Raw genomic sequence first — 12,015 nt, forward strand, 5'->3', positions numbered from 1 at the left:
ATGCATGGACTACCGGAAGTTGAACAAGGTGACTAGAAAGGATCATTTCCCATTGTCATTCTTGGACCAAATGCTTGATCGTCTTGCGGGCCGGGCTTTCTATTATTTTCTGGATGGGTATTCAGGCTATAACCAAATTCTCATTGCCCCGGAAGACCAAGAAAAGACAACCTTCACATGTCCTTATGGCACATTCGCCTTCTCTCGAATGCCATTTGGATTATATAATGCACCGGCGACCTTCCAACGATGTATGATGGCAATCTTCACCGACATGGTGGAGGACATATTGGAGGTCTTCATGGATGATTTTAGTGTGGTTGGGGACTCATTTGTTGAATGCTTGCAAAACTTGGATCGTGTGTTGGCCCGATGCGAAGACACAAACTTGGTTCTCAATTGGGAGAAATGTCATTTTATGGTAGAAGAAGGAATTGTGTTGTGTCACAAAATTTCAAAAAGAGGGATCAAGGTTGATAAGGCGAAAATTGAGGTTATCTCAAGGCTCCCTCCCCCTACTTCTGTCAAAGGGGTGAGGAGTTTTCTTGGACACGCGGGTTTCTACCGAAGATTCATCAAAGACTTCTCTAAGGTAGTTAACCCATTGTGTAAATTGCTAGAGAAAGATGCCAAATATGTGTTCGATGAGAGATGTATGGAGGCTTTCGAGCTTCTAAAGCAAAAGTTGACGACTACCCCCATCATTACCACACCAAATTGGAGCTTGCCCTTTGAGCTCATGTGAGACGCTAGTGATGTTGCGGTGGGGGCGGTCTTGGGCCAAAGAATCAACAAAATGTTCCATCCGGTTTACTACTCAAGTAAGACAATGAATGAAGCTCAAAGGAACTACACGGTCATCGAGAAGGAATTGCTTGCCATTGTTTTTGCCATGGAGAAGTTTCGCCCATACCTTATGGGGGCCAAAGTGATTATTCATACCGATCACGCCGCCCTTAGGTACTTGATGATGAAGAAACATTCAAAAGCGAGGTTAATGAGATGGGTGCTTCTTCTTCAAAAATTTGATTTGGATATTGTTGATAGAAAGGGTAGTGAAAATCAAGTGGCGGACCACTTGTCTCGATTGGAGGAGGAAGGGAGGCCTTTGGACGGCCTTGAGATAAATGATGCTTTTCCGGATGAACAACTCCTCTCGGTTTCAATGCTAGACATGCCATGGTTTGCCGACATTGCCAATTATCTTGTTACCGGTGTGGTTCCGTATGAGCTCTCTTCAAACCAAAGGAAGAAGCTCAAGCGGGATTGTTTGGACTACTATTGGGATGAGCCGTATCTTTTCAAAATTTGCACCGATGGTGTAATTCGCCGATGTGTGCCCGAAGAAGAGCAATTGAGTATTGTGGAAGCTTGTCACTCTTCGCCCTATGGTGGCCATCATGGCGGGGCGAGAACGGCGTCTAAAGTGTTGAGTTGTGGTTTTTATTGGCCTTCTTTGTTCAAGGATGCCAGTGACTTTGTGAAAAGATGTGATGAATGCCAACGTGCCGGAGGGATTTCGAAGAAAGATGAGATGCCCCTTAACACGATTCTAGAGGTTGACATTTTTTATGTTTGGGGGATAGACTTTATGGGACCTTTCGTAAGTTCTTGTGGCAACACCTACATCTTGGTAGCGGTTGATTATGTGTCGAAATGGGTTGAGGCCATAGCTTTGCTGAATAATAAAGCTCGAAGTGTGGTGGCGTTCTTGAAAAAGAGTATCTTCACGAGGTTTGACACTCCACGTGCTATCATCAGTGATGGGGGTTCTCATTTTTGCAACCGGGCTTTTGACTCTTTGCTAGCCAAGTATGGGGTAAATCACAAGGTAACCACTCCTTATCATCCTCAAGCGAGTGGCCAAGTTGAGGTGTCCAACCGTGAGATCAAGAGTATTTTGTCCAAGACTGTTAATGAAAATAGGACCGACTGGTCGAAGAAATTGGATGATTCTCTTTGGGCTTATCGTACAGCGTTCAAGACTCTGATTGGTATGTCGCCGTATCGGTTAGTGTTTGGGAAGGCTTTTCATCTTCCGGTAGAATTGGAACATAAGGCTATGTGGGCCCTGAAAAAGTTGAACTTAGAATGGGATGTCGCTGCAAATCTCCTGGTTGAGCAATTGAATGAACTTGATGAGTTTAGGTTTCATGCATACTCCAGCTCGTCCTTGTATAAGGAAAAGATGAAGTACCTTCACGACAAGTATGCCCGAGGGAAGGAATTCAAAGTTGGTGACATGGTTCTTCTTTTCAACTCCCGGTTGAGGTTATTTCCGGGCAAGCTGAAGTCTAAGTGGAGAGGCCCATTTGAAGTGGTTGGTGTAACTCCTTTTGGTGCCATTGATCTAAAAAATAAGAATGGTGAAGTTTTTCGGGTCAATGGGCATCATGTCAAGCACTATTTGGGCAAGATTGATGATAGCCACGTGGTGGCACTCATTCATTTGAAATGACTGTGATGGTAACATGCGTCGTGCCGCGACGTTAAATCAGGCGCTTCCTGGGAGGCAACCCATGTCTTTTTCTTTTTCTTTGTTTTTCTATTGTAGAGTAGGATTTTTGAGCTGATAGTTTGTGAAGTGTTGCAGGGATAATGTTGAACCATTGCAGGGCAAAAGTGCAAAATGGTCAGTCTCTGAATATTGCCTACGCGGCGCGCAGCAAAACAGTGCGGTCCGCGTAGGTTTGAGCAGCTGAAGGGTTAAGGCCCAGAAGACCCAGCGCGTCCGCGTGACATTTCTGTGCGGTCCACGCTGGAGGACCAAGAATTACATGCTCTCTGACAAAGTTCCCATGCGGCCGCGCACCAAAGCAGGGCGGTCCGCACTGGGATGGCTGAAAGTACCAAGTTTTTGAAGACTTCCACGCGGCCGCGCACCAAAATAGTGCGGTCTGTGTGGATTGAACAGCTAATGTGTAGGATGCAAAATCCAGCGCGGTCCGCGTCCCTTTTTGTGTGATCGCGCTGGTAGGTAGGTACTGGGTCCTAGGGCTTTTCTATAAATAGAGGCCTTGGGCCTCATTTTAACCTTTTCGCCAAATTTACACCTGAGCTATTGTTTTCACTGTTCATCAAGACTAATTGTGCACATTCATTAATCCCTGGTAACAACTCTCATTAATTTCAATCATAGTCTAATTTTTATTTCGTTTAATTGCTTTCTCTACTAGTGTAACTTCTTACTTTCGTCTTTTTCTTCTTAGTTTAACTGTTAGCTTAGATTTTTGTGTGTTTTAGTTTAATCATGGGCATGGAATCTTGTTAAATAACTGAGTAGAGACACTTAGGACCCAAAACGGTGAACAAAAATTGGATTTAATTGAACAAACACCCGGCTCAGTTAAATTAGCCCTACGCGGTCGCGCAACATTTGTGCGCGGTCCGCGTGACTCTGGTTAAGAGATGATGAACCTCTCTGCGCGGTCCGCGTGCCATTTGTGTGCGGTCCGCGTGAGCCCAGCGCGGCCGCGGTCCAAAATAGTGCGTACCGCATGTGAAGAGTTCATAGAGTTTAACATTTGGGTATTTCACCTGCGCGGACCGCGTACCATTTCTGTGCGGTCCGCGCTGAACCAACACGGCCGCGGTCCAAATCAATGCGGACCGCGTCGGTTTATTCAGAAAGGTATGTGTGGGTGTCAGTATACTGCGCGGACCGCGTGCCTTTTGGTGCGGTCCGCGCCCCTCTGTCTGTGTCACTGTGTCTGCACTCCTTGCATTCAACTGAACTGTCTACTTCACCTTATGTGCTTCTACTAACAATGTTAGATATGTATTCCTTGCAGACAATGGTTCAAAAACGAGTGGGCAAAGACAAACAACCCGGGAGAGGTGGTTCCTCCCGAGGGGGAAAAGCAAGAGGATTGTGAAACTCACTCCTAAAGCCAGGGAATTGATAAAGAAAACCCGGAAGATAATCCGGGAAGCTGATAGAGTTGCATCTCATTCCACGGGGAGTGAGTATGCACCTTCACGGAGCATTACCTCGGAGTCTGCCCCCCACCCACATGTCCACTTCATTTCAGCTCCGTGATTCCCCTTCCCCGGATCATGGTAATGTAGCCTCCTCCAAGAAGCCAGTTAATATCATCTCGGACTCGTCTGATGAGTCCGTAGCAAGAGAAGAAAAGCAATACTCCACATCTCCCACAACTTCATTATCAGGGGAGAGTGGAGGGTATGCTGAGGGAGGTGAGCCACAGGTCGGGGGGATAGAGCGTACTAGAAAACCGGAGGCATGGGCAGATAGGTTTGCTAGTGAGGTTGCTTTCCACAAATTCCGGGAGTGGTGGCCCAAAAGGAAACTGATTCCGGAGAGGCAGTTCATAGATGTCGATCTTGTCCCTCTCAACCCTCATGTGCAAGCACAATTCCGCACTAGAGAGGGTTGGGGCTTCTTCAAAGAACGTGTTGAGATGGCGAATGAGCATATGGTGAAGGAGTTCTACAGCAATGTTCACCATATAGTTCGGGACTCAAAAGCAACTAAAGTGAGGGACAAGACAGTTGTGTTTGATGGCAAATCGTTGAATGAATTCCTGGGGTTCGAAGAAGAGGATGAATCGCAATATTTAGAAAAGCTAGCAATGAAAAAGGAAGTTTGTCCTTGGTTGGCCGAGCACTTGGCAGTCCCGGGTACAGTCCCAATCTGGCTGAAAGCACATGAAAATATCTTTAGGAACACCCTGAACTTTGAAGCCAAATGGTGGTTGACTTTCGTGTGTAGTCGACTTGACTCGTCTACACATGATCACTCCATTCCCCTTCCTCGTGCTATCTTGGTAGCATCTATCATGGCAGGTTTCCCTCTGAATCTGGGTAATATTATATCGAGAGTGATTTCTACAGTTGGTCAGGAGACCCAAACAAACTACACCTTCCCAAACACACTCTCTTTGTAATTCAAAGAATTGAAAGTGAAGAAAAAGAAATATGATGTCAAGGTACCTATGGTGGCCCCGTACTCATGGTATAGTCAGTTGGGTCCAGACAACCCGAAGAGGGGCAAGAAGAATGTGGCATCCACTTCTACCGCACCTGGCCAGTCTGAGGAGCCAACAGTCATTGAGCAGGCTAGTGAGCCTTCCACCATTCCTGCTACTGATGAGGCATTGCCTCCAGGTCCGTCGTCAGCAGCTGGTCCTTCTATTGCAGCTGACCCGGTAGTCCCTTCATCAAAGACTCACCGGTTCACCGCAAACCAGCTCACTCATTACCTTGCCAGTTTGAACAACTAGATGTCAGCTGCGACATCCAAGTTGTCTACATTGACCACTACTGTAAAGGCACAGGGAGCACCAGTTACTGTTAAGATTCCTTCCTCCATTGAGGATGCACTGAAGAAGATCCTGACCAACCAGGAAAAGATGATGGCGACGCAGGATGCCTTGACTAAGGCGGTTGGGGCACATGGCAAAGCGTTGGAGAAATTGGCTCGGGAGCACAAGAAGCTGAGGAAGCAGAAGGCTTCCAAGGAGTCAGTGACACAGTTGAGAGTGGATGTGGACAAGCTCATGGCGGATCAGTTGCCAATTGACCTACTATTTGGGGATTCAGCTGTAGAGCCAGCAGTAGCACAGGTACAGGAGGAGGAGCAGAGGCTGAGGAAAAGAGGAAACTCCCTAGCACTAAGGGAGTTGTGATTGAGGTAGCACCGGTTCAGGAGAGTCCCTCCACTACCCCACCAGTTGATGAGCCAGTTCTTGAGCAAGCACCTGTCCCAGCAGCACAGCAGCAGCAGGCCGGGGACCAGTCTGAGGTCCCCTCCAGTACAGAGGACTTAGGAGCCACTGACCAGCACAGAGTGACGGATGATGCTGAGGGGCCTTTCTATATCCTTTCTTTCATTTTGGTGCTTATTTTGATAGTTAGCATTGGGGACAATGCTAGCTTTTATTCGTGGGGGTGTGGCTCTACTATTTTGATTGACTGTTGGATTACTGTATATATTCTTTTACTTTCAGCACATTCGTAGTTGTAGAATGGCTTGTATATAACTGTTCATTCTAGATTCTCTTAAACTCTATGTATATATTCATTTCCCCTAGTTGTATATTCTACTCCCCTTTTGTACATATTCATTCGGTTTTCATTTTGGTTTTCTATTTTTCGTTAAAAAATTTTCGTTTTAGTTGCAAAGTTAGGCTCGTAGCCTTTTTGTTTTGTTTTGGCGTTTGCAATAAGCCCTTGGTTTTCTTAATGCCACGGTTCTTTCCAAGGGTAGAGTGTTGTGCGAACCGGGTGGCTCTTCCCAATGATAGATGACGTGACAACCTTCTTAAGGGTTTGAGTTCGTTTTTGATTTTTCTTTTTGATTTTCAAGTTTTTGTAGTTAAGGGTACCTCAGGCAAAGCTTCACTTGGGCCTAGCACATTTGCCTTTGATCCTATGGTCAAAGACATTATGTTGTGTTTAGGATGGTGAAAGTTGTGGCCTTGAGACTCTTGTGTTGACCAAACAATCATCATGTGGTCATTTTGGGCCATTGTGCACTTGAATCATATCTAAGGCCATTGTGCACTTGAGTGTGTGTAGTGAGAATTCAAATCGTGAGCCCAAGTACCGAGCCGATGGCCTATAACTTGCCCTGAATGTTTGTTGAGGCGAAATCATAGGTGGAACTTGACTTGAGACGTGATTATAGGCTCTCCTTGATCCAAAATGCAAAATTTGAACAATTTCCATGACCTACCAATGAAATAATCCCTAGTTCACCCCTTTTGAGCCTTAAACCTTTTTCTTTCATGAACCAAGCTACAAGCCTATACCCGTTCTTAATGAGACCCTCTCTTGGCACCCAAATCTTCCCTTGAGTAAATGGCAAATGTCTAAGTTTGGGGGGAGAGACAAGAAAGGCATCAATGTGGTAAAAAGGCGCAAAAGCAAAAGAAAAGGAAGGCAATGAAAAAGAGAAAAATACAAAAAGAAAGACAAAAATGAATAAGAACCAAAAAGGGAATCCAAGGACAACAAAAAAGTGAAAAAGGTGTGGAAAAGTGGTAAAAAGGAGAAAGGGTTTGAATTGCAAAAGAAAGAGTGATAATGTGTCTCTCTAACCCCTTGAAAGAAGTGAATTACTCAATTGAGTCAAGAAAGTGTGCCAAAATAAATCAAAAGAAGTGTTTAAGGGAAGATTGAACCCATTTGAACAAAAACATGTCCTACCTTTACCCAAAGCCTTCACAATGACTCCTCAAAAGCCCTATATGATCTTGAGTTGAGGGAAGCCTACATTAGTGGATACTTACATAAGGGGCAAGCATATGGTACTTAGAGCCGGACTTAGGGCCTTTTCTTTGTGAGAGATGAGAGAGAAGTCCATTCACCTCGATTTGTGTGCAAATACTCTAAAAAGGTGAGGTTCACTTAGGGAAAGTCGAGGATGTGTGAGTTTGGGTTCCACAATGACCAAAGAAATTGAGAGGTTCCTTGATGAAATGTGTCAACTCTTGATGCTCTTGTGTCACACTTGATCCACAAGTTTTCAAAGTTTAAATGTATTAATGATGCATTCGCATTGAGGGCAATTGTTAGTCCCAATTGATGCTTGTTGAGGTTACTTTAGGATAAACAGGAATTACTTGGGTGTTTTCCATTGAGGGGTAGGTCTCATTTTATTTGCTTGAGGACAAGCAAAGGTTTAAGTTTGGGGGAGTTGATAACTGTGATTTCTACATGTTTTATACCCATTCTTACCTAAGCTTTGTGCATTAACTGCCATAAATTAGTCCCAAAATGCTTACAAGTTGCGCTTGATTGCAGGTTTGAGCGACAAGATGACAAATGCCAAAGATCGGCTCAAAAAGGAGTGAAATCTGCCAAGTGTCAAACGACAACTGAAGTGGGGGAAAAAATGACCTATGCGGTCCGCACTGATGTGTCATGCGGCCGCACAGGAGAGTTCAGAGGCTGGGTTATTTCAAGGTCAACCTGTGCGGTCTGCACTGCTTTTCCACGCGGCCGCGCAGGATAGTTCAGAGATCATGCAATTTCCAAGTCAAGATGCGCGGTCCGTGCTCCTTTCCACGCGGTCCGTGCCCAAGAGTGTCAGAGACTTAGTCATTCAAGGCAAAATCCCACGCGGCCGCACACCTAATCAGTGCGGTCCGCATGGATGAAGTTCAGAGAGGGTGGATTTGGACAAAAACACCTTACGCGGCCGCGCGTCACATTTGTGTGGTCCGCGTCCCCAGTGTCAGAAGCAAGATATGAAGACCCAAACCCCTACGCGGCCGCGCGTCATTTGTGCGCGGTCCGCGCCAGACCCTCAGGGGTATTTTTGTCCGGTTTTCCTGTGTAGTATAAATAGGACATTTTACTTTTTAGAGGAGGAGTTTTCTTTGTTTTTATTAGATAGCAGCTGAACTTGAGACTTCATAGTTTTAGCCTATTTTGGGCAATTTCTTCTAGTATTAACGTGGATTTGAGTAGATTAACATTGTAGTTAATTATTATGTCAATTTCATCTACTATTTCTTTAATTTCTGTTTCTATTATGGCTAGCTAAACCCATTAGCTAGGGTTATGGCTCAACCCTAGTGTGGGTAATTAATGGATGTGATTGTTTAGTGCATGAATGATGTTGGGTATTTATTATTTGGGCTAATCTTATGTTTTCATTAAGATTTGGTGGTTGCAAACACTAAGTCTAGCGTAGTGAGTCTTGACTCTTCTTGAGAAAGAGAGTCTATGACCCCAAGATTAATTCCAACAAGGAATTGGGATGGACCCATGAGAATGGTAGTCCCAATTAACGGGTTAAACCTCGAGAGAGAGTAATTACCCAACTTGAACCATAAGTTGCTTGGGCAAATTGGCCTACCCAATTGGTCTCGAGAGAGTCAATTGGGCAAAATCACTCTCTCTACCGAGAGGTGTGAGAGTGGGTGCAAAAGTGCAACGGTTATAGCATAAGTCCCATATTCATCATTCTTGCATTAGGAATCTCTACCCGTTAGTTGACCACCTAGGTACATGCCACGACCCTAGTGCCTTTCTCTATATTGCATACAACTTAGAATCAATATCTTAGCCTAACTTAGCTTTAAACTTGTAGTTGATAAATTGTAGTTGATAATCAAAAGAAAACCAAAAATGTTAGAAGATCACTTAGGAGCTAAAACATAGTCCTAGACCATACAAACACTCAACTCCAAATTGAAGCTCCTTGTCGAAAATTGACCCCGATACCATTATTGGGTAAAAGTATTAGCGCCCACTCTTCCTTAGGTTGAGTCCGCTGCGATCAGTAATTGGGTTGGACTATGTCTTTTTTTGTGTTTCAATTTTGAGCTAAGAAGACTCCAAAAATTATTAATTAAAACCATAGCTAAATTCCCTTGATATAAGATAACTATACTACATGATGCAAAAATAAATTCTAATTAATTAAACTAAACTATATTAAAATATGAAACTATTACATATTTTTTTTGTATTTTTCAAGATTATATAAAGATAAAATTAAGGTACTATTTTTTGTATATATATTTTTTTTATGAAAGGTACATAAAATAAAAATATTTTTTGTAATTTTTATTTTATAAAAATATTTTGCAATTTTCATTTTCTTGTAGTAAAATAAAGTAAAAAGAGTCAAAATTAGTTGAAATAATTATATTAGGCCTAAACTAAATATTTTACGCTAAAATGTAAAAAATCTTGGGGAGGGTCAAAAATCACATGTCTACACTCGTGCTCCTCCCAGCTGCGAGAATAGATCAAAATATCATCAATGAAGACTATCATGAACGAATCCAAGTAAGGTCTGAACACTCGGTTCATCAAATCCATAAAAGCTACTTGGGCATTTGTCAACCCAAATGACATCTCCAAGAACTCATAATGCCCGTACCGAGAGCGGAAAGCTGTCTTAGGGACATCGGATGCCCTAATCCTCAACTGATGGTAGCAGATCTCAAGTCAATCTTCAAAAATACCTTGGCACCATGAAGCTGATCAAACAAATCATCAATCCTCGCCAATGGATACTTATTCTTGATTGTAACCTTGTTCAACCGCCGGTAATCTATAAACATTCGCATCGATCCATCCTTCTTCTTAACAAACAACACCGGCACACCCCAAGGCGAAACACTAGGTCTAATGAAACCTTTTTCAAGCAAGTCTTGTAACTGCTCCTTTAACTCTTTCAACTCAAGCGGGGCCATACGATACGGGGGAATAGAAATGGGCTGAGTGCCCAAAGCCAAATCAATGCAGAAGTCAATATCACTGTCGAGTAGCATACTCGGAAGGTCTGAAGGAAATACCTCAGGGAACTCACGAACAACAGGCACGAAATCAATAGAAGGAACCTCGGCACTAGAATCACGAGCATATGCCAAATAGTCCAAACACCCCTTCTCGACCATACGTCGAGTCTTCACATAAGAGATGACACTACGGGTAGAATGACCACGAGTCCCTCTTCACTCTAAACGAGGTAAACCCGGCAAGGCTAAGGTCACATTCTTGGCATGACAGTCCAAGATAGTGTGGTAAGGTGATAACCAGTCCATCCCCAACATGACATCAAAATCAACCATGTCCAGAAGTAACAAATCTATACGAGTCTCAAGACCCCCAATCACAACCATACACGAACGATGGACTCGTTCAACCACAATAGAATCATCCACCGGCGGTGTAGACACATATACAGGGGCACTCAAGGAATCACTAGGTATGACCAGATACGGTGCAAAATAAGATGACACATAGGAGTATGTAGACCCTGGATCAAATAAAACTGAAGCATCTCTGCTACAAACCAGAACAGTACCTGTGATAACTACATCGGAAGCCTCAGCCTCAAACCTGGTTGGAAGAGCATAACATCGGGGTTGGGCCCCACCACCCTGAACTACATATCTGGGATGTCCTGCTGCTAGCTGGCCTCCACCTTTAGCTGCCTGACCTCCACCTCTAATACCTCTACCTCCACCTCTAGCACCTCTACCCCCACCCCTAGCTGGCGGAGCGGGCAGTGGAACACCTAGTGCCTGAACCATAGCACGGGAACCCTGCTGCTGCGACTGAGTACCCACCAATCTCGGAAAAGCCCTCTGGATATGACCATACTCATCACACTCAAATATCCACCTGAGTGCTGCGGCTGAGGAAACCGAGACTAACCCTGGCGACTGATCGCAACAGACTCAACCTAAGGATGAGTGGGCGCTAATACTTTTACCCAATAGCGATATCGGGGTCGATTTTCCACAGGGAACTTCAAATTGGAGTCGAGTATTTGTATGGTCTAGGATAGTGTTTTAGCTCATAATTGATCTTCTAACATTTTTGGTTTTCTTTTGTTTAAGAGCTACAATTTATCAACTACAGTTGTAAAACTAGGTTATGCTAAAATTATGATTCTAAATTGTATGCAAGATAGATAAAAGCACTAGGGATGCAGCATTTACCTAGGTGGTCCACTAACGGGTAGAAGTTCCTAATGCAAGAATGACGAATATGGGGCTTATGCTATAACCGTTGCACCTTTTACACCCACTCTCACACCTCTCGGTAGAGAGAGTGATTTTGCCCAATTGACTCTCTCGAAACCAATTGGGTAGGCTAATTTGCCCAAGCAACTTATGGTTCAAGTTGGGTAATTACTCTCTCGAGGTTTAACCCGTTAATTGGGACTACCATTCTCATGGGTCCATCCCGATTCCTTGTTGGAGTTAATCTTGATATCATAGACTCTCTTTCTCAAGAAGAGTCAAGACCCACTAAGCTAGACTTAGTGTTTGCAACCACCAAATCTTAGTGAAAACTTAAGATTAATCCAAATAGCAAACACCCAACATCATTCATGCACTAAACAATCATACCCATCAATTTCCCACACTAGGGTTGAGCCACAACCCTAGATAATGGGTTTAGCTAGACATAGTAGTAACAAAAATCAAAGAAATAATAGATGAAATTGACATAATAGTTAACTACAATGTTAATCTACTTGATTCCACTTTAAAACTAAAAGAAATGGCCCAAAATAGGCTG

This window comes from Nicotiana tabacum, chromosome 1 (assembly GCF_000715075.1).
Source record: "Nicotiana tabacum cultivar K326 chromosome 1, ASM71507v2, whole genome shotgun sequence".
In the NCBI taxonomy this organism is placed as follows: Eukaryota; Viridiplantae; Streptophyta; class Magnoliopsida; order Solanales; family Solanaceae; genus Nicotiana; species Nicotiana tabacum.